The sequence below is a fragment of the Phalangium opilio genome, unplaced genomic scaffold (assembly GCF_054372755.1).
Source record: "Phalangium opilio isolate 3A_F unplaced genomic scaffold, DU_Popi_V2 ptg000048l_1, whole genome shotgun sequence".
NCBI classification, from domain to species: Eukaryota; Metazoa; Arthropoda; class Arachnida; order Opiliones; family Phalangiidae; genus Phalangium; species Phalangium opilio.
The window spans coordinates 4900257-4924146 of NW_028324170.1; the positions used below are offsets into that span (position 1 = coordinate 4900257).

The following is a 23890-nucleotide window of genomic DNA, read 5'->3' on the forward strand; positions in this document are numbered from 1 at the left end:
CTATAAAATTCCCTGACTGCATTTCCCTGACTTTATTTCACTTCCTATAAAATTCCCTGACTTTATTTCACTTCCTATAAAATTCCCTGACTTTACTTCACTTCCTACGAAATTCCCTGACTTTACTTCACTTCCTATGAAATTTCCTGACTTTATTTCACTTCCTATAAAATTCCCTGACTTTACTTCACTTCCTATAAAATTCTCTGACTTTATTTCACTTTCTATAAAATTCCCTGACTATATTTCACTTCCTAAAATTCTCAGACTTTACTTCACTTCCTAAAATTCTCAGATTTTATCGCACATCCCCTGACCTGTAATTAACTATAATAATGTAATTAACTAATTTAAACTATCAAAAATACTGATCTGAAAGGACCGATAAGAAAACGTTTATGAACAAGATGCTTCAGACAAAAATAAATAAATAATTAGGTTAAATAATCTTTTGGACTGCAATTTGTGAAATTTCAAGTTCGCACTTATCCAAGGTGCAAAATAACTATACACAACAGTACACACTCTTCCCATCTTTATCTAGTAGAGACGAGGAAGCGCGTTTCTTTGTCATATAACATACGTAGAGATTTAATGATTCCCTGGGTATCCCGCGGTGGTGTTTTCCGAACAGCCATCCATACACATACCAAGGAAGGATGCGGAGAGAGTGTATTTGCTCATTTCTTTTCCATCTCCCTTGGCCCTTGTAAAAGATTTTTCTCTCCTGCCCTTTTGTAATGGACGAAGTAATGATGGCGTAACGTTACCAGTACCACGACGTAGCTTTATCCTCAGAGTCGTAAAAATTTCCCCCTAGCAAGCACGCTGAGCCCAAAAGAAATGAAGAAAGCTTGTCCGTTTTGTCATTAAATCAACGTAAAAAAAATATGTACCGAGGCTTAGCTACTCGTCGTTATTTTTATGATACGAGCATCATTGCATTATGAACCGGTTGACGTCTCTTACGAGGCCCATATATCCAAAGTAAAATTCATGTTGTTTTCGTTTTTTTTACCTCTCCGAGTGACGTATGTCACGGAGAGGTTCTAAAATCGACAGGCATGTCTGTGTGTGTGTGTGTGTGTGTGTGTGTCAGGCTGTTGTTATTGACTTTCACCCCAGGGGACCGTGTTCGCAGTTTCCGAATCGAAGCAAATGTGTTCGCTATTTCCGGACCGCATTCACAGTTCCCGGAAAATTCAAAACTTGAGGCTATCCACAATTCAACTGGCCACTATTACTTCATCTGACTAGTCAATTATCCATTCCACATGAACACCAATCTGTATTCATTGGCTTCTAACACCACCACCTTCTGGGCGTTGTTTTTGTCTATCCCACATAGACACCAGTCTGTACTTACTGGCTTCTAACACCACCATCTTCTGGTCTTTGTTTCTGTCCATCTCACATGGACACCAGTCTGTACATACTGGCTTCTAATCACCACCATCTTCTGGTCTTCGTCCATTCCACTTGGACACCAGTCTGTACACCTGGCTTCTAATCACCACCATCTTCTGGTCTTCGTCCATTCCACTTGGACACCAGTCTGTACACCTGGCTTCTAATCACCACCATCTTCTGGTCTTCGTCCATTCCACTTGGACACCAGTCTGTACACCTGGCTTCTACTCCATCGTCATCGTTGGGTTTAAGACATTCGCGGCGATCAGCTAGGGTTACGAGAAACGTCTAGCCTCCCTAAGGTGGGATCGTCCACCGAAGGTTTTCGCAATTGCGGTTGTTCTTGCTTTTAGCTGTAGTTCGACAGCCTTATATACTACCTATTTGAATAAGGTAATGCAACCGGAGTATGCTTCATTTCAAACGCCAATATTAGTCAAGTCTCTCAAGAATGTCTAATTGTTCTTTATAAACGCGATGTAACGCTCAATAAGGCGAACAACTAACGAAGAAAATATTTAATATTAATTATATTTATTTTAATATTTAAGATAATCTAGTTTCTCAACTCAAAATTAAAACGGAAAGAGTTAAAAAGCAGCCTATGTTTTAGTCTGTGTGTGTCCGTCCGTTAGTGCACCGCGTTAGCAGTTCGCTTTGTTTTGTGGAAAGAAATCCTACAAAACCTTAAAATTTGGTTTTCTCATAATGTATAATTAATATTTGGAAATATTTTTCGTAATTTCGATGCTTTTAGTGATTTTGTAGCTATAAAGCTCTGTTTCATTTTGATATTCCAAGAATATTTTTAATTATTATTATTTGAAATCGATGTTTATATATTACTTAAGCTATACTACATCTGTTTATAGCACAATTCTTTCTAAAGTGATTTCAAGAACAACGCAACTATATTGGTCAAATGAATTTTTGTTTGTCAATAGGCCTAGTGAACCAAAAAGTAAACGCTTGGGTTTGGTTTTCGTTTCTGTAATACAGAGACATTAACGGTTCAGAGTGAGCCGAAAGTTAAATACACTTTTGAATAATTAGGCTTAGACTTTATAATCATGGTGGAAATCTGGGCCGCGTTCGGCAGAGCTCAGCGCTGTTAGCAGTGTCCTACAGAACGGGAGTTTGTTATTGAATTTTGACGTCACGGTGCTCAGCGCTGAGCCAGCGCGTACTTCAAGGAAAATAATCGGGTTTTTGGATAACGTGACGTAAAACGCGTAGTTCTCAGCTTGGCGAAAAAAGCATGGAGGAATTAATACAAATAGCTCTTGCTGATTCTGACGGGACTATAGCTATTTGATTGGCGTGAAACCAGTTGATCACGCGAGAATTTTAAGAGACATGTTAGTTTCTAATTTTAATTATAAAAGTTGTTGTTATCCATCTCTTTAAAAATGTTATCATACAATTTTTGTTAAGCCTTGGTACCTTACACGCTTTATTGCGTGCTGCGTGCACTAGTGTCATTTTTAAAACAGCGATGACCGGAGAAAAGCTATGACGACAGATCTCACCGGTAAACGTTTTCCAAAATCCGCTGTCATTTTGGGGAGCTCTGCTGGACGCAGCCCAGACCAGTGAAAGGTCTGATCGTAATCGGATTATAGCTTCGTGTTTTCATGCTTTTTATGGTGCGCATTTACCTTCAGTGTGTGTAGCCACAAATTAGCTTTGGTGTTATGTAACGTTAACAGTCATGTTGACAAACTAAGAAAATCGTTGAGGTGAAACGAGAGGATAGTGTTTACATGGCAACCCTGTTGTGAATATGGCTTTGTATAATACAGTTGAGCAGTAGAAAATTTGGCCTTTACAAACACGTAAAGGTAATCCCTCCAAAGTTTTATCTCTTCATTTCCCGTTTTTCCCCCATCGGATGATTTTAATGTGTACAAGTATATCCTTATTGGATGTAAAATGTCGTCCGATTTACAGTATATTTGCTATGCTTTGTATACTGCTTTAATATTTCATAAATTTTGACTTCAGTATTTGTTCATAAAAAATGAAACATTTCCATATCTGGGTAAATAAGTTTGTAAGTAGTCCTCCTCTAGACTCGGAGAGGTAATATTTTGGTTTTCCCAACTTGTTTCAAACTAAATTCGTTACTAACATCTTTTTAAAATTCATTTCATCTTCCCTTGACGATACTCAATTTTATAATAAAATTAACTGGGAAACTTTATATTATTTAAATAAAATATAACATACAAACGCGACGTAACAAAATTTCAGAAACTTAAAATTACTAAGGGGTACATACCTAAATCGTAACACAATTTTCCCAGGCGATATATTAATTTAAATAAACAAATACAGAGCGAGAGAGAGAGAGAGAGAGAGAGAGAGAGAGAGAGAGAGAGAGAGAGAGGAGGCAAACGCGTTGGTCCTTGTAAAATCAAATCAACTTATCATAAATTTTAAAAGAATTTAGTATAAACCCCTCCCCCTTTTCTAAAATTATATATATTGTGATGACTACACGCAAAATTCTTTGAAAGGAGGGTTAGAAACGTTCATACTTAATAATGTTTTAAAATTTTAAACATTTCCCGTGGGGGGTGGGAGGAAGTGGGGGGAAATGGACCATAGGAGCTATAGGGCGGGCGGCAGCACACTTGGAGAAAATTTCGGGTATACGCGTCCTTACGTACGACTCTTAATTAAAGTTATATTCTTAATCTTTTAAAATTAATAACACGAGATATTAAACAAGCCTGTTATAATTAATCGCCTTAGCTTGCTAAAGTCTTAAGCAGAAAGATGTATACAGAATAGGGGTACGAGATGAGGTGGGGGGGGGAGAAGATCTTCCAGCCTCTCACAATCCCTTCTCTCCATCCTCCGAGAGATGAGAGAGAGAGAGAGAGAGAGAGAGGATGAAGAGGAAGAGAGGGTAGAATTACGAATTAAGGAATTTAGCTCCATTTTAGCCGACTTTAATAAGACAGGGTTAGTTGACCGTTTAACGACATTCATTTATCGTAGCGAGTTAGACTTGGAAGAGGCTGCCAACTCAAACGGACCGAAAGCTCGTTAGAAACGGGGAATATTTCTCCTTTACACCACAATAAATCGGTCCGACGCTTTCAAGCGAGCTTACATAATTAGAATTCGTTAGCATCCGGCTAAACTAGACTCAAAAAGGAAGGGGGTGAGTAGGAACTTAAGGGGAAAGGCGGCCAGGCGGGCGAGTGGGTGAATGGCAGGGCCGTTTTAAATTTTGGTAGCACTGGCCCATTTGTACATGTGTCAAAACAGTTTACGGGGGCCAGGCCTGGAAACGTATATAGCTATAGCTATATAGCCTTAGCGTACTGCCGACTGTTCCAACTAATTCTCTTAATTCTATGTCCAGTTTTAAGTCATAATTAAACCCGAATGGAGTAAAAGGCGGGGTGTATATGTATATATATTAATAAAACTCATTGTATTATCTTTCCATTTTGGTCCGTATTCGCGGCTTGAGTGGACAAACATTTTTCAAACTTAAGAGGAGCGAAATTCTCTCATTATAAGTATGCGAGGGCCAATTAAAACGAATTCGTTAGCGTAAAACTAAAGGAGGGTTATTGTTAAAGGTGGGGTCCCCGTATCGCGTACGAGTTGACCCTGTTAATAAAGATATCTCATGCACGGTTATAATTTTTAAACGTAATACACAGTATAGAATAACCTTTAGCGTATTCACAAGGTTCTAATGTATAAATTTAACACTCTTTCCGCTTATTTAATCACGTGGTATCAAATTGGACCAATAGCGGCGGGTTTTGGGGACACCTCCGCCTTCCTATTTTCGGATTATTTAATGGGGCCTCATTGGAAATTATTCCGTGTCGTTCAAGCTAGAATTTTAGGGTTCTAAATCAGCCCCTGCAACGTCTCAGCTGCATGCAGCTATTACCAATTTAAAAATAAAAATTATTTCAACTTTATATAAAGGGTTAAAATTTTCTAGGAGTAATTTTAAGTTATTATTGATTTCTTAAAATTTAATTCATTTCAGGGAATTTAGTGGGCCCCGATGTTTTAATGGGCCTTCATTAAACCCTTTTTTTATGGACGATCTCTTCGGGGTTTTACGATTGTTAATAATAATAAACGAAGGAAGTTTTAAGTTCTTTAAACTCATTGTAAACAAAGCGCACGGGAGTGAAATAACGCTTAAAATTAAAATTAGAGTTAATTAAGGTTTAATTAATGGGTAATGGCGCCTAAAAATATACATAATTTCAACCTCAAGGTCGTAGGGGTCAATTAAATCCGATATAATCCATTGAGGGTTCGATGTAAGGCTTCGTTCCCGAGTTCACAAGGATCAAAATAAATAAATAAATAAATAAATAAAAAAAATTTTAGTCACGTGATCACAGGGGTCAATTAAATCTGATTTAATCAAACGAGATACCGATGTAAGGCTTTGTCCCCGAGTTCACAAGGATCAAAATAAATAAATAAATAAATAAATAAAAACAGTTTAGACACGTGATCACAGGGGTCAATTAAATCCGATTAAATCAAATGAGGTGTCGATGTAAAGCTTAGATTTTGAATCTCGAGTTCACAAGGGCAAAAAAGATTTAGCCACGTGATTTAAAAAAAGAAGATACAAATTGTATCGTCTGCTAAACTTAAAATACCTATAAACTAATAACGTTAATATTTTTGACATTTGTAGCATGAACGGATAATATATAAATTTGATATTTACAAATTTAATAGAACCTAGCTATTCTTGGATGATGATGATAATACCCCGGTATAATTCTTCTATTACGTCAAAAACAATGGGATATAAGATAGCCGAGGCTTAAGAATGGATGATACACCCTTCCTCTCTATCCAATGGGGAAAAATTCTTAGGAGGAGAAAAGTTAGCGGGAACGTCACTTCCTTCCAGGGTCTTGATGGAGTGGAGAGGAACTGGGTTGTGACAAGCCCGAGATATCAAAAGATAATCTAGGAGAAAACTTGGAAGGGAATTCTTTAGGGCTAGAGCTATATTCTAGCTAGCTCTCTATATCGACAAATATAAAACCTTTTAAGAGAGATGCTATATTGGGAGGCTCAAGAGCGACTGAGCACCGGGGATGGAAGATGCTGCGCGAATAAAAAAAAATAAAGGGGGGGGGGCTGCGGGGGAAAAACCTCCGAAAGGGCTTAAAAACGGTCATCACATTCCATCTTACACTGCATTATATACTCTAGAGCCATTTCTCCTTGCATTTAGCGAAGTTAAGGAATGGTATAGCGAAGACATTGGGTTTTACTGCCAAGTAATGCCGGTAGAGAAATATAGTTTCTTTCAACTTGATAAAAAATAATGGCCACACTCGCTTTCAAACATCCCTGAGTGAGAGAGATGGAAAAAACATAGATGTACAGAATAAAGGGATAGTGTATTGTACAACGTTAAAAGAATGTTTTCGTTTCCATTTTAAATATATGGTTTTTCCTTTCAAGTTTCCCTGACTTTCATTAATTTCCCCGTTCATTTGTAAATAATCAGAATATTAAATGTACTTATAAATATACGGGGTGCTTCTGATAAGTCTGGCTTCTTTGGGTGCAAGATTTTGAGTCGAAAATGTAACTTCTATCTCTATTTTGCCACAATGGACACTGTTTTCGAGTTAAGATTGGATGGAGTATTTTACGGATGACCCCTTAAATTTAAGTAAGAAACTGAAAGACAATTTTGATTTAATTAAGGGGTCATCCATAAAATACACTTAAAATCATAACTCGAAAACAGCGTCCCTTAGGGCAATCAAAATGGAGATAGAAATGATACATTTTCGACTCAAAATCTTGCACCCAAAGAACATCCCCCTTAATTTATGGATGCAGACAGAAACACCGTGCACATTAGTTTACGTCACGAATTCCCTGATATCTCTTAATATTACAATTTTCAAATTGACATATATATTTTTCACTACGTCTTTACTCATCTCTATATCTCTTGTAAGTTGTATTTCAAGCTTGCAACCGCTACTATAACGTCTCAAAAGCCTTTTATAAAGATTTCACGTTTTCTTTTTTTTTCTATGGTATAACGCCCAAAGAAGAAGAAGAAAGTAAAAAAAGTATAGTAGTTTTTTAGTATAGAAGGGATAAAGCTTAGCCGAAAGGCGCGTTAGGAATCTACAAAAGATTGCATCACTAAAAGCAGTTATTTCCAGCCCCATCATCATCCTCTTATACAGCTCCATCCCATTTTCTTGGCTCTTCCGTCTCCCGAAAAGAAGGAAAGAAAGAAAGAAAGAAGCTCGGTAATTTTTTTTCCTTCCAAGGGACCCCAGCCTAGCAGCTATCTTTATTGAGAAAATGGAGTTTTAAAACGATCTAAAAGTCCCCTTGATTGCGATTTTTTGTTTCCTTTAAGGCCCTATAGCTAAAATGGGCTCTTGAAACAGTGAAAAATGCGCCAAAATGAGGACGTGATAGCCCAAGCAGACTCTCCCCCTTCCCCATCTTAAAGAGTAGTCCCATATAGATGAGTCGGGGTAAAAATTTCTCTAGGGCCTAATGGAGAAATAATTTCAAACGAAGGTTTGTCTCTAATATTCTTTTTTTCTTTTAAAAAAATATATAGTATAAACAACGCGAATTTAGAAAGATATATGGTTGTCCAAAAAAGTGTAGACGTTCGTATAGTTTTAAATAATTATGCCCAAAATTAATTAAATAAATAAATAAAAATATTTTCTCTCGACGTTCAAAAATGACGAACGAAAAATTTGATACTGCCAAAGGCAGGACTGTGGCACTACTACTACTACTACTACGAGAATGACAACAGGGCAGGTCAAACTAAGAGCCCCATCGTAGATATCCATCATACGATGTGGCTAAAAAAAGAGAAATTGTTAAACCTACCTTGAGATAGAGTTGATCATGGCATTGATATTTTTCATCTATTATTAAGTTCACACATGATTCTGTAAAGAGAAAAAATATTTTGAAATAAATAAAATTTCATTTCACGACACACGACTCATTAAAGCTTTCCTAAGCCTTTTTCTTTCAAATTAGGCCTAACATTACTAATAATAAATTTCATCTATTAAGCCTATGCCTATAGACAAAATTGTCACGTGTTTTGGTAAATTTACTTCGATCAAAGAGCTTCAGGTAAAAAAACAAAAACCAAAGGGTTATATTTCTTGCTGCTGGAAAATCCATCATTTCTTATAGGGTACGTTTAAGGCCGAAACAAAATGAATGTATCAGTGAAAAATAGATCAGATTGGCGGGGAAATAAAAGGGTGACCCCATCACAATATATACAGCGCGGAGAAAACCATGCAGCCACCCTAGCTGCATGCTGCATCCATTGGGCGGCGAGAGAGGGCCTTGAGAAGCTTAGGCGCGGAAAATTGCAGGATTTAATCGACATAGGCGGGGCTGGCCCCATATATACTGTGTGTGTGTATAGATATCCCCCTCTTTTACCCCTAGACTTTCTGACATACACAAGGGGTTTCCAGCACCACGTTCCTAGTGCCCAAAACCCCCACCTACCTTCCCAAGTCTTCTAGAGTGGCACTGGTGCGGTGTAGGCAATTAATTTCCGGGATTACGCGAATCCAAGGGGCCATAATGGCCTTTCACTGCAGCCTTGATAGAAAGTAAGTAAAAACCAATGAAAGGCCTCAATTCCTTTTCTCTTTCTCTCTCGCTCTCTTTGGCTAGCGCCTGCAAGCCCACAGATGGAGAAAACCTAGACCGAGGCTTAGTAATAAGCCTATTTTTTTCTACGCTACCCATCTTCTTCCGCGAGCGCGATTAAATATAGATCGGATTGTTGAGATGAGATTGATATTTATTCCCAGCGACGACAATTGTTGTCGTCAATATTTTTAGTGGTAAGACTTTTATATAACCCAATTAAGATGTGTGTGTACTAGCTGTTGAGTTAAACCACTCCATAGTAGCTTATTCACTTTTCACATTTTCAAATTATATTCATAGTTTTCGGAAAGTTGGTAAGCTAACAGTGTGAATCAGTATATTGCCACAATTGCACATTTAGTGAACTTAGAAGCAATTAGTACATCTGAAACTCAAAATAAATAGATCCTTTTATAAATATATTTAGTTTTTACCACCTTTGTTTTCTTTGATTGGTTTGTGGATGATCCATTGACGTTAGATATTGCTTCAAACATAAGGACTGGTAACTTTGAAGCAATATCTAATACGTCTTTGGGTTCACATACCCAATAGCATAACCCTATACCAAGCAGATGACACTGCATAAGCCCTGTCCCCAGTCTATTTCACGATGGTATTTTCATAAGTTGCTTAACCACCATGATACAAAAAGTCTCCATTGCTGAAGTTCTCTATATCTTTCGCAGGCGAGAGAGAGAGAGAAAATAGGAGAGAAAAATAATAGAATTTTCTCTCTTCTGGACCAGTAAAAACGTTTTCGAAGCGATATAGCCTGAATTCTCAGTTCGGGACTATTTCCGGTGGAACTTCAGCAGCCTTCCTCGCTATTTTATTGGCTAAGGAACGAAGGAGGATTTCAGATTCATTCTATATATATATATTATTTTTTTCTTCCATCCCATGCAGCCAGCCAGGGATAGCTAGCTAGATCCCAGGATAGACTTGAAAACGACGGATTTGGAGAAGCGGAGGTGGCGACGGCAGCGGCCGCTTTCAATATAAAAGACAATGGAAAAGGGATATCCCTTACTCTATTTCTCTATATAGAGGCCCAACATATCGCTTCGAGGATTGAAAATGTCTATTTTTCGACTAGGATAAAAACCCCCCATACTCCCTTGAGACCAGGAAAGACACACACACAGAGAGAGAGAGAGAGAAGTACTGTATATAGTTTTTCCTTTTTCTATTTTTCAATTTGATGCCCACGAATTTTAGGAAATTTTAAAGGGAAAGTTTAGTAATATAACATTGTGCCTTAAAAGAATGGCCCTTTTCTAAGAATAAAAGGAAAAAATATTTATAAAAATAAATAAATGATCTCTTATTAAAAATAATTTGGATTTAATTAGTTTTAAAAACGAGGACTACTGCGCCATCTGCCATTGTTTTAGTGGCGTCTGCTAGCCCGAACCTCTTATCCCTACGGGATTGGTTGAATTCTCTCACAGGCTGAGAGGTAAGGGGTAAGGTAAGGTTAAGAGGTTCGGGCTAGCAGACGCCACTAAAGCAATGGCGGCACAGTAGTCCTCGTTTTTAAGACTAATTGAATGCTAATTATTTTGTAATAAGATATTATTTATTTGTTTATATGTTTTCCCTTCTATATGTAGAAAAATGTCGTTCTTGTGAGGTATAATGTGTAGCAACATGACCTTTTCCTTTAAGCACCTAGAGCGTGGATATCCCCATGAAAATCCAAGCCAAGTGCAAACGCTGCACGTTTCTCCATTTATTTTAATCCTCGTTATCTCCAAAACGAATTCAAAACGAGGAAATCATATTTGGTTTTTGGTGCGCATGATGCACGCCCTATCCAGAGTGAGAGAGAGAGAGATCAGACAGCGGTCTTTAACGTCTTTTAATATCCAGTGATTCTTTCTGTATACCCCGTTTTTGGTAACACGCGGAAAAGCCCTCCATCAGGCGCCCATTTTCAAATCTCCATCTATGCCGAAAAAGATACTTTTTAAAGGTCCAGTCTAATTTGAACCAAGTTAAAAGCCCACTTATAAGAGTCATCGAGTATATAAGAGCTATTAGTCAACATACTCGACCTTTAATCTCGACCCTAGCTCGTTCTGATTCCAAAAACAGTTTTGTAACATTTCGGGGTCATCAGTGAATTCGCGCTCCTTTTTTAGGCGGGTGGAATTTGGGCGCGCGCGTGTTTTTTGGCCTCCAGGACGGCCCCTCCCCTTCTTATGACACTACGGGGGTGTTTGTCCTTTTTATAAGCGCACGCGACGAGCACGTGTTTCTCATATCGAGCTCGGATGGAGCTCTGATCACCGGAAACAATCCACCGTAATGATTCCCGCCTTTTTTGCGCTGTTCAGCACGCGCTTGCTTTAATGTTAATGGATGTAACGTTTAAGGCTTAAGAAGTCAAACAGAGAGATCGTTAGATGCTTTTGTTGAACTGGGATAGCGAATAAAGCGCGAATTTTAGCGGGAATGTGAGAAAAATTCAACGAAATTTGAAACTTGACAATTTTAGTTAAATAATCAATCATCCCTATATATATAGCTGCAAAAAATAGGCATAATCAATGCCTTAGAAACAAAACAAATATAGAAGGGTTATAGTAAAAGCGTCAAATATTGCATGCTGGGAAATTCGATCTAGTGAAGTCTGAAAAATATCTCTCTTTTGAAAAATTATCCCTTACTAACGGTACTATCAATTTCTATCAAAACATCGATGGTCGAATAATCTCGGAAATTGCTCTGATGTTCATCCCTTCCCTACACTACTTCCGAGGAAGTAAAAAGAAAAAAAAATCCTCTCTCATCCTCTGGAAGCAATAATTTAATCTCCGAAAGTTAGCCTGCCGCGGATCGAACGCGCGAGCTAGCTAGCTCTTGAGCTTCCTACACGTTGCTCGCTTCTCACCAAGATAAATCTCGGATAGATTTGACAGCTCAGCGCCGGTATGCTTTGATTATAGAAATATCATTTCTTTATATGTTTAGCCCCCGAGCCACTTGACACTAAAATCAAAGGTTAAACGAGGTTTAAGGTTTCCTTTGCCTTTAAGGTCAACTTATATAAGGTCAAGAAGAGAAGAAGAAGAAAGAAAAAAATGAGGCCCTGGGTGGGTTACGATGAAATATTTGCCGACGGAAAAATGCTCTTTATTTGATTGGGCTCCGGAAGTACGCCGCGACACATTATTAGAAGTAAAGGCTCGAATCCGCTCAATTTTCGATAAGAAAAAAAAAATAATGTTATATGGATGGTCAATCGAAAATAACCTTAATACAAATTCAATTAACTATAACCTCGATTTTCCAGATTTTTTAACTTTATTTTAATTCATTGTTATTATTATGATCAAAAGGCAATATCTTGATGATGCCATGAGACCATGAGACTCGTAATATGATTAAATAAATCCCCAGCTTTCTGTGTAAACTTCACCCTGCCAATTTCCTACGACTTTCCTCGACCTTATAATGCCGCAAAAGTAGTCAATGTTAAAAGATTATTTTTATAATTTTATAAACAAGTCAGCTTTTCAAGATATATTTTAAAACATTTATTGTAACCCAAGAAATAACTAAAATCTACCTAATTCCTGGACCTTTCCATAATAAGTTTTGGGACATTCCCTGAATTTTCTCTGATAAGTTTCGGGACATTATTAAATTCCCCGAACTTTCCCTGATAAGTTTTGGGACTATACTAAATTCCCTGAACTTTCTAGGTTTCCCTAATCTGTTATAACAACCCTGAAAACGTTCTGGTATACTTGAATAAAATCGTAATCATAAATAATCCTTGTATTTCCGAAATAAAAAAAATATTTTTAAAAAGACATGTCATGGAATTTTGAGAAAATATATATTTAGAAATTTCAATCGTTTGGCAAAAAAATGTGGTGAAATTTTTTGGGGATGTTTTTGTCTCTCTCTCTCTCATCACTAAATCTCGTGGGTGTTTCTTATAGGCGAACGAACATTCCGGAATCTCCTCCTGGTTCCCTTTAACATCACATTTTTCTGGAATGGCGCGCTCGCGGTCCTCGACTCGACATGACACTAGAAATTTACGACACTGTGGCCTGTTTCTCGCTATGTACGTCACCCTCGTTCACCCCTGGGCCCGTTAGTGGCTTGTTCTTTTGAAGAAAGCCGACGCCATCTTTCCGTAGGAGAAGAAGAAGAAGCTAAGCCTCGGTCTTATCGCTAGCTAGCGCGGGAAAAAATACCCCTCCCGGGAACGGTTAACTTTCTTATTACAGTAACTGGTGCTTCAGGGGTTCTTGGGGTTATACACCCCCGGATAGCTTTAACAGCCGTTTCCTCGCGCGCCATCCAAGATCGAGGAGTCCAATTGAATCAAGTAGTCCCTCTTGACATGCCATACGTAATTAGTAAGGATAGTATCAATTAAGAAATTGGGTTTTATTTTAACCTTCTGTATTCATTTTGATGGCGTTTGCCTTCGTTTCAAAGTATGTAAAATGAAGGGTGTGAAACTGTATCGTAATAGCACGAAAAATAATGTTACCATGCACAATCGAATGAAGTTTGGACTGACCATCACCCAAACACGGATCTGCCAGACCCAATTTTCGATAGCCAAGTCTATTGTTCTATATTAATTTAACTAATTTTTAAAGTACCATTATAATCTAGACACTTCACTAAAAACTAATCATAACAGCACTAAATATAATTTTACCATAACCGAATAAAGACTGGCAGAGCATGACGGGTCCCAAAACATGAAGCTTTTACCGCATGTCAAAGACGCAATATTTAATTAGTCACACATTCAACTCGCTAAGATAAAAACAGTCTAAGACATACAGCGTGTTTCTGATAAGTCTGGCATAAGTTAAGGGGGATGTTCTTTGGGAAATCAATTTTGAGTCGAAAATGTAGCTTCTATCTCCATTTTGCCACAAGGGCCACTGTTTTCGAGTTATGATTTTAAGAGTGCTTTAGGGATGGCCCCAGAATTAAATTAGAAATCATTGTCCAAATCAGTTTCTTAATTAAATTTTTTAGGGGTCACCCGTAAAAACCGTACCCTACAGTTACAGAATATTCTGTAGATTATAGCTCAAGGTATTATGACGTCCACATATAGCTTTAGACCGACACGAATCTAAATATCATGGCTGACCATTTTGTTTAAATTTGTGGTACATCAACCGGACGGGTGGCCCAACAACAAACTTCAAGGGTGGAAATGTTATTTTTTTTCTTTCTTTGAAGGGATGGGTTGGGTGTTAAAAGAGTACCATGGCACCAAGCAGTCTGCTAGAATCCTAGCGCGGGAAGGGGGACCCTTCTTTTTATGGGGTGTATCACGCACGCTTTATTTGGAACTGTACAATGCCCCCCACTCTTTCGAACTCCTCCTTCTAGAGACGGCGGCTAAGAAATAAGGATTGTTGTTACGGAGAAGCTATTTTTAGTCGCAAATATCTCAAATTCCATTGCACGTGCAAATTTTTCGATGCGGACTTTGTAATTCTAAAGAAGGAGTTTTTCGCAACCCGACCTTAGTGAGTTAAGAGAGTTGAGAGCTTGTCACGAAGCGTCGCAGGTGAAACGTCATAGATTCTCGCCTGGTAAGGCGCTGTCAAAGGTTTAGTATACAGACTAAATAGGAAGATGGACTGCAAAACCGAGTGTATAGTCGTCGTTCTCGAACTAGCTCGAGCTGTAAGTCTCTGGCATTACTAACTGTCATACTTATGGAACATTTCTTATGAACTTATGATATAAGGAACAAACCCCCCTCAAAAACTGAGTATTCCATCATTAAAAACGAGACCCCCTGTAGTCGAGGGGTCCAGCTGGAACTAAAAACTATAAAATCCCCCGTTGCCCGCCGCCGATTTACACTGATATCCCCAACTGTCATCCTGTAGTAAAAAGCCATAACTGCGAAACAAAAAGAGCTCAGCTATAGTGAACTAGATTTTGGCATGCCTCTCCTTAAATCCAACATGATACCCACGAAAGAACAGTCCGGTCCGAGTTGGCTAGAGTAATTTTTTCCGCCCTGAAATGGCGGTGGTGGTGGGTGGAGTAGTGTTGGACTATGGAGGATGACTTGGGCAATACGCGTGCCTTTCCCATCGGGACCCCGTGAATGAAACCGAGGGATTAAGTTGGTTATGAGATTATCCCTAACGCCATATTCTACTCATTTCCATTATCCCCTGACAAAATGCCCATCAATGAGGAACAGATTTGTGTGAGGGTGAAATGCTTATTATAAAGTGACAACCTATACATGTATACGTAAATGGAGGAGATACAAGATAGTATAATAACACAATATATTTAATATATAAAAGGACTATTTGGACACATATCATACCACAATGATTTCATCCTTAACTTTTAATCTACTTAGGCCTATGTGTTTTTTTAATAATAACTTTTTTCTTCCAAATGTTGGTCAATATTGCATAGAGGATCTTGGGCTGTTATGTTTTTTAATCAATTAGAGCTGAGTCATTAAAAAGGTGATTTTAACCTAATTTACCGTTACGCAACATTTGGCCACTTTCACTCTGCTAGAGTTAAGAGACTTAAAAGTTGTTGATTCAATATTGAATCGTAACTTTCTCAACACGAGTGCGTTGTTATCCAACATCTTGGGCTCAAAGTTTCCGCTATACCCTTTATTAAAGGCACAGTTAGAACCACCGCTCCAAGTATCCAACCCCACGGGAAAAAAGGGGCCTTTGTTTCGTCATCTCACATTTAATCGAAGCTTAGTGCCTCAGTAAAGTGGATGCAGATTTCACCCTTATCACCAAGCGATTTTATACATATATTTTTTTATTCTCAATCCTGAATCCCGCGATGTAGCTCTTCTTTTTTCTTTCTTCTCCCCAGCAGCAGCTCAGAGAGAAAGAGAGAGAGAGAGAGAGAGAGAGAGAGAGAGAGAGAGAGAGAGAGTGAGAGAGAGAGAGAGCTGTATAGCATCCAAGAATCTTTTCCGTGAATAAGCAATGAGGATATAAAAGCTACAGTACCCTGGAAGGACAATACGGAGGAGCTTTGCGGAGAAGTAGGATAGAAAGGGAGAGAGAGAGAAATATTCTTTCCAACAGCCGCCGCTAGCGGATTTAGATTATATATAAAACAGAAAAGGCGGGTTTGGGTTTTTCTCGTTTTTGCACCGCTGCAGAACGCGCGTGGCGCGACACAGATGCAAAGTGGGCGGGAACCCAGTTGCCTATTACCGTCCAACTTGGTGCCTGGAAAAAAAACTGTACTGAACCCTCGTGCTATAGCTAACTGAGACCGCACGAGCTGAATAGGCGCCAGATTTTGCCGCCAAAACTAACAGTACAAGCTAAAACCTACGAAGAGAAAAATCTCGCGCGTTCTTTTCTGTCTCAAGAGGAATTAAAAGATATCTTGAGTGTCACCCTAAAAAAATTGTTTCTTCTAGTTCTACATGCCGTGATCTTTTAATTATAACTTTAGCCCTATTTTAAATAATAATTATTTCACTACGAAGTTCTAATTATGTTTATTAATAATTTTTAAATTTGCCTTTTCGAAATTTAAAATTATATCCGTTTAAAATGATAGTAAGGAACTTGAGAGAGAGAGAACAGGGAGAGGGTGAAGGTTGGACGCCTCTGTCAACACGAGTTAAAGGCAATTGGCCGGAAAAGCCACAGCGCAGCTGTCTCGCGTTCTCTCGTTTTCAACGTTTATGACGCGAGATCATGGGCAGCCTCTGACCACGCCGAACTTAAACATTCTCTCCCCACACTCTCTCTCTCTCTCTCTCTCTCTCTCTCTCTCTCTCTCTCTCTCTCTCTCTCTCTCTCTCTCTCTCTCTCTCTCTTCATCCTGACTCATCTTCACTCTCTCGCGGAATATAACGTCCACTTTATCGTGGCAACGCTATTAAACTCTCTCCCCATCCTATTAAAATTTCCCTCTATTATCTTTGTATACGAGAAATTCCTTACAACTAGCTTTCGCTTTCATTTTAAAGTGTCGTAACTAAACCCCTATACGGAAGAATAAAAAGGATGTGTCAATTTATGACTGCACTATATAATATTTGAATGTAAAAGTACATTGGAGCAAATCGACTTTATAGCATTAATCAATCAGGCAGAAATAAGGTTAGGCATGATGCGGGAACAAGTAATGTAACATGAAAATAAAATTATGAATTTTGCGTTTCACTAATTAGCTTATTTTTCGAGTCCTGCTTAATAGAACCCAGAGTAATTAGTATCTTTCGAAAGAGGAAAAATAGGGCTATAACGTACTCAAAGGATTTTCCCATATCTGTTATAGATTCAAAGTTATGATGTCCCAAAGTGGAGGTCGGACAAAACAAACAATCATTATTTTTTTATTTTTTCAAACAATCATTATTTTTTTATTTTTTCAATTCTTTTAGCCTTGTTTAAAAGAACCTCAAGTATAGTTTTAAGACAAGGAGGATTGATACCATTTACACCAGGAGACGAGGCTACTTGGCACTGCACTTTGTCCTCCAAGTAGCCTGGTCTCCTGGTGTAAAAAGTATCAATCCTCATAGTTTGAAAACAATGAATACGCATTAATTATTGGAAAGGAAACAATTAGGTCTATAACAAATTCAAAGATTTCAAAGTTGATGGCACTACGAAATTTTCAAAATCATAACTAGAAAGCGAAGTACCATTAAAATATGCATTACCTACAGCATTCTTGACCATTGAAAAAAAGGTATATATTTTTTCAACTATATACGATTTTAAAGGAATGAAGTCAAAGAAATAAATAAAAAAAATCTTGAATTTTTCCAATGGAATCTATTGACTATATCTCGTGAAGAGAGAGAGAGGAGAAACTCTTGAATGTCGGTGGCCGCACCTGGGTACTTTACAATGGATATCCCTTTCTACACATCAAAGCTACAAGAAGGATTCCTTGAATGACACACGAGTTAAAATACTTCCTAATGTACAAACCTGAGCTTTTACGAATATTATAATATACACTACCAAACCCTAAACTATACAATGATACGAAGAGAGGTGGTATAGAAATAGAAAATATTGTTATGGTAAGGTGTTAAAAAGGTTCAGGAATTTTGCATTGAAACGTTTAAAGGAAAGGGCTAACCTATTGAGTTTCTATTGGAAATACTGCAGCTTGATTTCCAAAAGATTCATTATTCCATTTGTCCTTTCGAATAATTTTAGACTGGCTCTTTCCTTTAAATACGTAAGATATACACATACATATATATATAATACCTATTGACAAATTCTAAAATCCCATCCGTATAGGCCACCAAGAAAAGGGGACAGTTCCAAAAATGCCGCTTTCCAATACCTATATATAGTGTGGTATGCATTGGGCAACAAACTTTTGACTTTGGATTCTAAATGCCCGTTCAGACAAGACTAAAATCTTTCGTTCACGTCGGTGTAGTCACTTTTCTCGCTTAATTAGACACGTGTCATCGATTACGTATAAGATTCGGCGCGGGTTTCGTTTAAAAAAATTTTCAATTTCGTCCAACAGTGTCGAGATAGCACCACCTTTAGTCATAGCAGACTCGATCATGCCTTACTGACGCGTGATCGAGTGAGCTACACTTTAGCAGACGATATATGAATGGTTTTAATACTATTGGTGCCCTCTTGGCGGTTTTTGTCATTAAGGATTCGGTTATTTTAGTATTCAAACGTCTTGGTTCAAAAATCAACATATATACGCGACTCGTTTTATGTCGTCTGCTCTCATGTCTGTAGAATGGTATTGTGAGGGGAGGAGCTACGACGACGTGACGTCAATATTGATAGTCTAAATTGTATGGCCTAAGCTAACGACTTCCAATATGGTCGCCAAAACCGATGTAAGAGATAGGATTGTGTGACGTCACGAGAAAGTTCGTGATAGCAAACTGTACAAGGAAATGAACGTACCGACGCGACCGTAAGATTTTACTGCAGTCTGAAGGGGTCTTTATAGAAAAATATCGAGTTTCCTCCTCGTAGGGCGGCGAAACTTTTTCTTTCTTATTTTCTAAAAGAGAGGCCGCGCTTAATACAGCACGCACGTGACGACGCGAGTCCCTTGACCGTATGTCTACGTAATGTTTAGAAAGAAATTCCATAGCCACCCCTATGCACAATGACCATGGAACGAAGTATTTAGTGAAGGCGTGTCGCCAAGCGGTCTGCTAGCGTTTGATGGATGACAGTCAATCGTGTTTGGCTCCAAAGAAGGGATATCTTTAAGAATTGAAAAGTTTTGAAAGAGTCAAGAGAGACTCGATCGTGGACTGACGAGGGTTGGACACTAAACCCGCTTAGCATTTTGTCCACGATACGAAGGAGGGCTTTTTTTTGGAAAATACGGTATAGTGTCCGATACCTCGTTGGTTAACCAAAAATTCAAAGAAGAGATGTTTTTTGGGAAAGTTAAAAAGTTCCGAGTTAACTTTTCCAGACTCTTTAAAGTAAGTTCTTGAGAAATAGGGCCAAATAGATAAATCCTAAAATTCTACAAAACAATGATTATGTTTTACTTTTCCGCTCATTTTGGATAAACAGACAACCACGTGATTTAAGGGTTCGTCTGCTAGAATATTTGGACCAGTTTAGGTGTTTCTGATGTCGACAAAAACATTAACCCATCGTACAAAGCAAAGTGTCTGCACAATTTTAGAAATGTTACTATTAAAAATATATATTTACGATTTTGGGCCATTATTTAAATTTAAAAACGTTCGATTACGTTTTTAACTTCTATCTTTTTTTAATTATAAATGTATTTTGCGCAATTCAATTATTAATTTAAACGTGATTAAGGTCATGTACACGGTATTAGCCGCACTAAAAAATGAGAAGTGATAATCATAATTCTTTGTCGTGGATTTTGTCCCGATGTAGGAGAGAGAGAGAGAGAGAGAGAGCTCGGCTAATTTGATTTAAAGGGAAAAGGAGAAAAGAAAAGGGGCCGCCTGCCAGTAATGATCATAAAAGAAATCATTTTTATTTCATTTCATCTTCGATTCGAATCCTAATTCCCATGGAAGAATCGTTTACATTTTCTCTCCCATTTCGCGAGTCTCTCTAGTTTTTGATGGCAGAGAAACAAGAGGTCGCTGTAACAGGGTGGACCCACTGAAAACTGTAAATGCCTTTAAATGAAGTATTATTATTATTATTGTTGATGAGGAGGGTACGCGCCCTAGCACCGATGCCAAAGGCATATTGTGCATCCTCGTAATCAGGCCTTGAATAGGCCTGTAGCTGCAGCGTAGCGAAGAATTCGCTCCACCGTGAGAGAGGAGACCCTCGAGGGTTCCAGGGTGTGTGAATCAAAATATTCTAATCTAAGCGAGGCGAAGTAGTCGCACTCGCAAAGTACGTGGGCGGATGTTCCTTCCTTCTCCTGACACGAAGTATAGGAAATGTATCCTTGAAATATGGGAAAATATATTAGGAAATTGGTGTAAAATATAGGAAGAAATTGGTGTAAAATACAGGAAGAAATATGTGTAAAATGCAGGAACAAATTAGTGTAAAATGCAGGAAGAAATTGGTGTAAAATTCAGAAAGAAATTTGTGGAAAATAAAGGAAGAAATTGGTGTAAAATGCAGAAAGAAATTGGTGTAAAATATAGGAAGAAATTGGTGTAAAATACAGGAAGAAATATGTGTAAAATGCAGGAACAAATTAGTGTAAAATGCAGGAAGAAATTGGTGTAAAATGCAGAAAGAAATTTGTGGAAAATGCAGTAAGAAATTTGAGGAAAATATAGGAAGAAATTGGTGTAAAATACAGGAAGAAATTGGTGTAGAATATATAAAGAAATGGGAAGAAAAACAATTATTTGTTTTTGGTCATCCATGTTCATCACCTTCATTATAGGGATGGTTAAATTTACGAGCACATATATCGTGTTTTTCGTTTTCAACTTTGAGTAACTAGCTACTTCGAATTAAAATTATAGGAGAAAATAATTAGACAGAAAAACACTCCCAATTTCATCAACCATCCCTGGCGAAAATCCCCTTATTAATTCAGGGATAAAAATCGAGATAGATCAAAAATTTCCCCGGGATAAGAAACGCGCGAAGAGAAAAATTGGCGCCAAAAATCGAAGATGCTGAGCACGAGGAGAATGGGGGATGAGGGGGGCGTAAGAAGGCGGGCAGCTCATTGGATGGTAAAAACGGGTATCCTTATAAAATCAAAGTCTTCCTCCCAACATCACCCCCCCCCGGAGCTAGAGAACAATAATGACCTTTCCATTTCATTCAGAAAAAGAACTAAACCAGGCAGAAAAAGAATCCCTTCTCATCTTTATCCCAAACCTGTCTTTAAACGAAATAGCGTTCCTCTTCATCCTCTTCCAGCATCCCTAAAACAAAGAGAGAGGGAAAGAGAGAGAAAATCGAGAGATGAAAAAAAATATGAAAAATGATTTCCATTTCCTAGGATCGAGTAAAGAGTCTAAAGTATTCGCTTATACCCAGTTAATAGAGTCAAAGTAAGTACGACTATAACTGGGTAAGAAACTAACATCCATCGCTCAAAGTTTTAGCATCAATTATTAAAAGAAAATAAGCTAAATAACAACGACATACACATCAGTTTATTATCTTCTAAAAACGGTAATGGCAGCTAAGTATAATTATAAACTTAAAAACAGCTGCAACTGCCATCATTACGTTTCTTCGAGTATTCTACCGTATTAACTATATTCAAGCGAATAAAGCCATTTCGAGGTCGAACCCAAGTTTGCCATGAATAGAAACGTATACCCTGTTACTTTAATAACAAATGGATTATGGATAAAATGGGGGTAAACTCCGGTTGAAACTGAAGGGTCCCGAGCACGAGCGCAATATGTAGATGACGAATTGGAGTAGCGCTCGCGCTGTCATTTCTATTCTAATGATTTCCTTTCTTTCGGTTACACTACCACTCCCCCTTATCAGCTTCCTTTCTTACTAGGAAGTGAAACTGAACGCGATAAAATGACTAATACCTTCCATTATATAATTTGGGACGAATTAAATGAGAAAAAGCCTTTTAATGGCGTTTGCTCGCAGATTGCTTCATCCTCTTAAAGGGGTATACGTCTCTCTTTTTTCTCCTTTCTTTCCTTCTCCCATTGGCCCATCTTTTCCCGCCCTTTTCCTTAATTTTATTTAGTAATAGGAAAAGGGTTAGAGGAGGGGATGGTGGAGGGTGAGGGAGTGCAGAGATATTTTCCGCAAATTGGAAAACTGTTTCATTGCCCAATAAAAGAAACCGGCCGCCGCCGCTCGAGTGATTACAAATTATTCGACGCGAATTAACGGTTTACATTCTTTTAAGGAACGGTTTTTCATTTAATTAATTATATTTAATCGTTATTATTTATAGGAACGATGATTCAAGGTCAACAAAAATTCCATGACCTTTTCTATGAATGCTTGCTTTATAAGTGGGGTATTATTTGGTGACTAAAAACAAAAAGACCCGCGGTATCTAAGCACGAACCTCATTATATACAACTTCATTGGCATTGGCATTCAATGGCTCTACCAACTGAGCCACGATACACGACGTTGAACCCTCTTTGAGCTAAATTAGTATTGAATTTAAACTAACGAGTCTAAAAGAATTTCTCCGCACCCACGTGGACTCGAACTCGGGGCCTTCCGTTTGTAAAGCCGGTGAGATAACCACTACACAGCAGATACATATACATGAAGGCATCGTTTGACTACATCTTATGTGAATTAAAAACTAACTATAAAAAATAACTCCTGCGTGTGAGCACTATCTTAATTAGACTAGACTTCATTGGGTAATGACCATCTTCGACGATTGATCTTTCTGTCACTGTCATTCAATGGCGCTACCAACAGCGCCATGATACACGCTGCTGAACGCTATTTGAGCTAATTTAGTTGTCAATTTGAACTAGAAAGCTTAAAAAACTTTGGCGCACCTACGCGGTATCGAACCCGGGCCTCTCTCCGGATTTGGGGCGGATGAGACCACCAAAAAAAGGTACTGACCCCATATGGGATACCGACCTTATGAGGTACTGACCCCAATTGGGATACCGACCTCTTGAGGTACCGACCCCAATTGGGATACCGACCTCTTGAGGTACCGACCCCAATTGGGATACCGACCTCATGAAGTACTGACCCCAATTGGGATACCGATCTCTGAACTCTCTTTGAGCTAATTTAGTTGTCAATTTAAACAAACGAGCATAAAAGAATTTCTCCGCACCCACGTGTCCTCGAACCCGGGCCCTTCCGAGTGTGAAGCGGATGCGATAACCACTACACAACAAATACATATAGAAACACAAATCGTTTGACTAAATCTTATTTGAATTAAAAACTAACTCTAAAAACTAACGAGCATAAAAACTTCGAACCCGCGACTATACGAGTGCGAAGCGGATGCGATAACCACTACACAACAGATTCATATACAATTGTGCTTCGTTTGACTAAATCTTATTTGCTTTAAAAACTAACAATAAAAAAATAACTTCGGTATCTGAGCACGAACCATTAGACACGACTTCATTGGGCACTGACCACTTCGGGTACTGATCCAACATGGGATACAGACCATCTTAGAAGATTGATCTTTAAGGCACTGGCATTCCATGGCTCTACCAACTGAGCCACCATACACGATGATGAACCCCCTTTGAGCTAATTTAGTAGTGAATTTAAACTAACGAGCTAAAAAGAATTTCTCGGCAACCACCGAGGTCTCGAACCCGGGCCCTTCCGGGTGTGAAGCGCATGAG

General features: G+C 38.3%; 1 protein-coding gene across 3 annotated transcripts in view; it reads right to left on the minus strand.

Moving 5' to 3' along the window:
• LOC149673876 (protein SERAC1) overlaps positions 1-23890 on the minus strand; it is a 164211-nt gene that overhangs the window by 40837 nt on the left and 99484 nt on the right. For all 3 annotated transcript variants that reach the window (XM_089839651.1, XM_089839649.1, XM_089839650.1), the window contains exon 2: positions 8311-8372. The gene's annotated coding sequence lies outside the window, so the exon portion shown is untranslated. The remainder of the gene's footprint in view (positions 1-8310; positions 8373-23890) is intronic.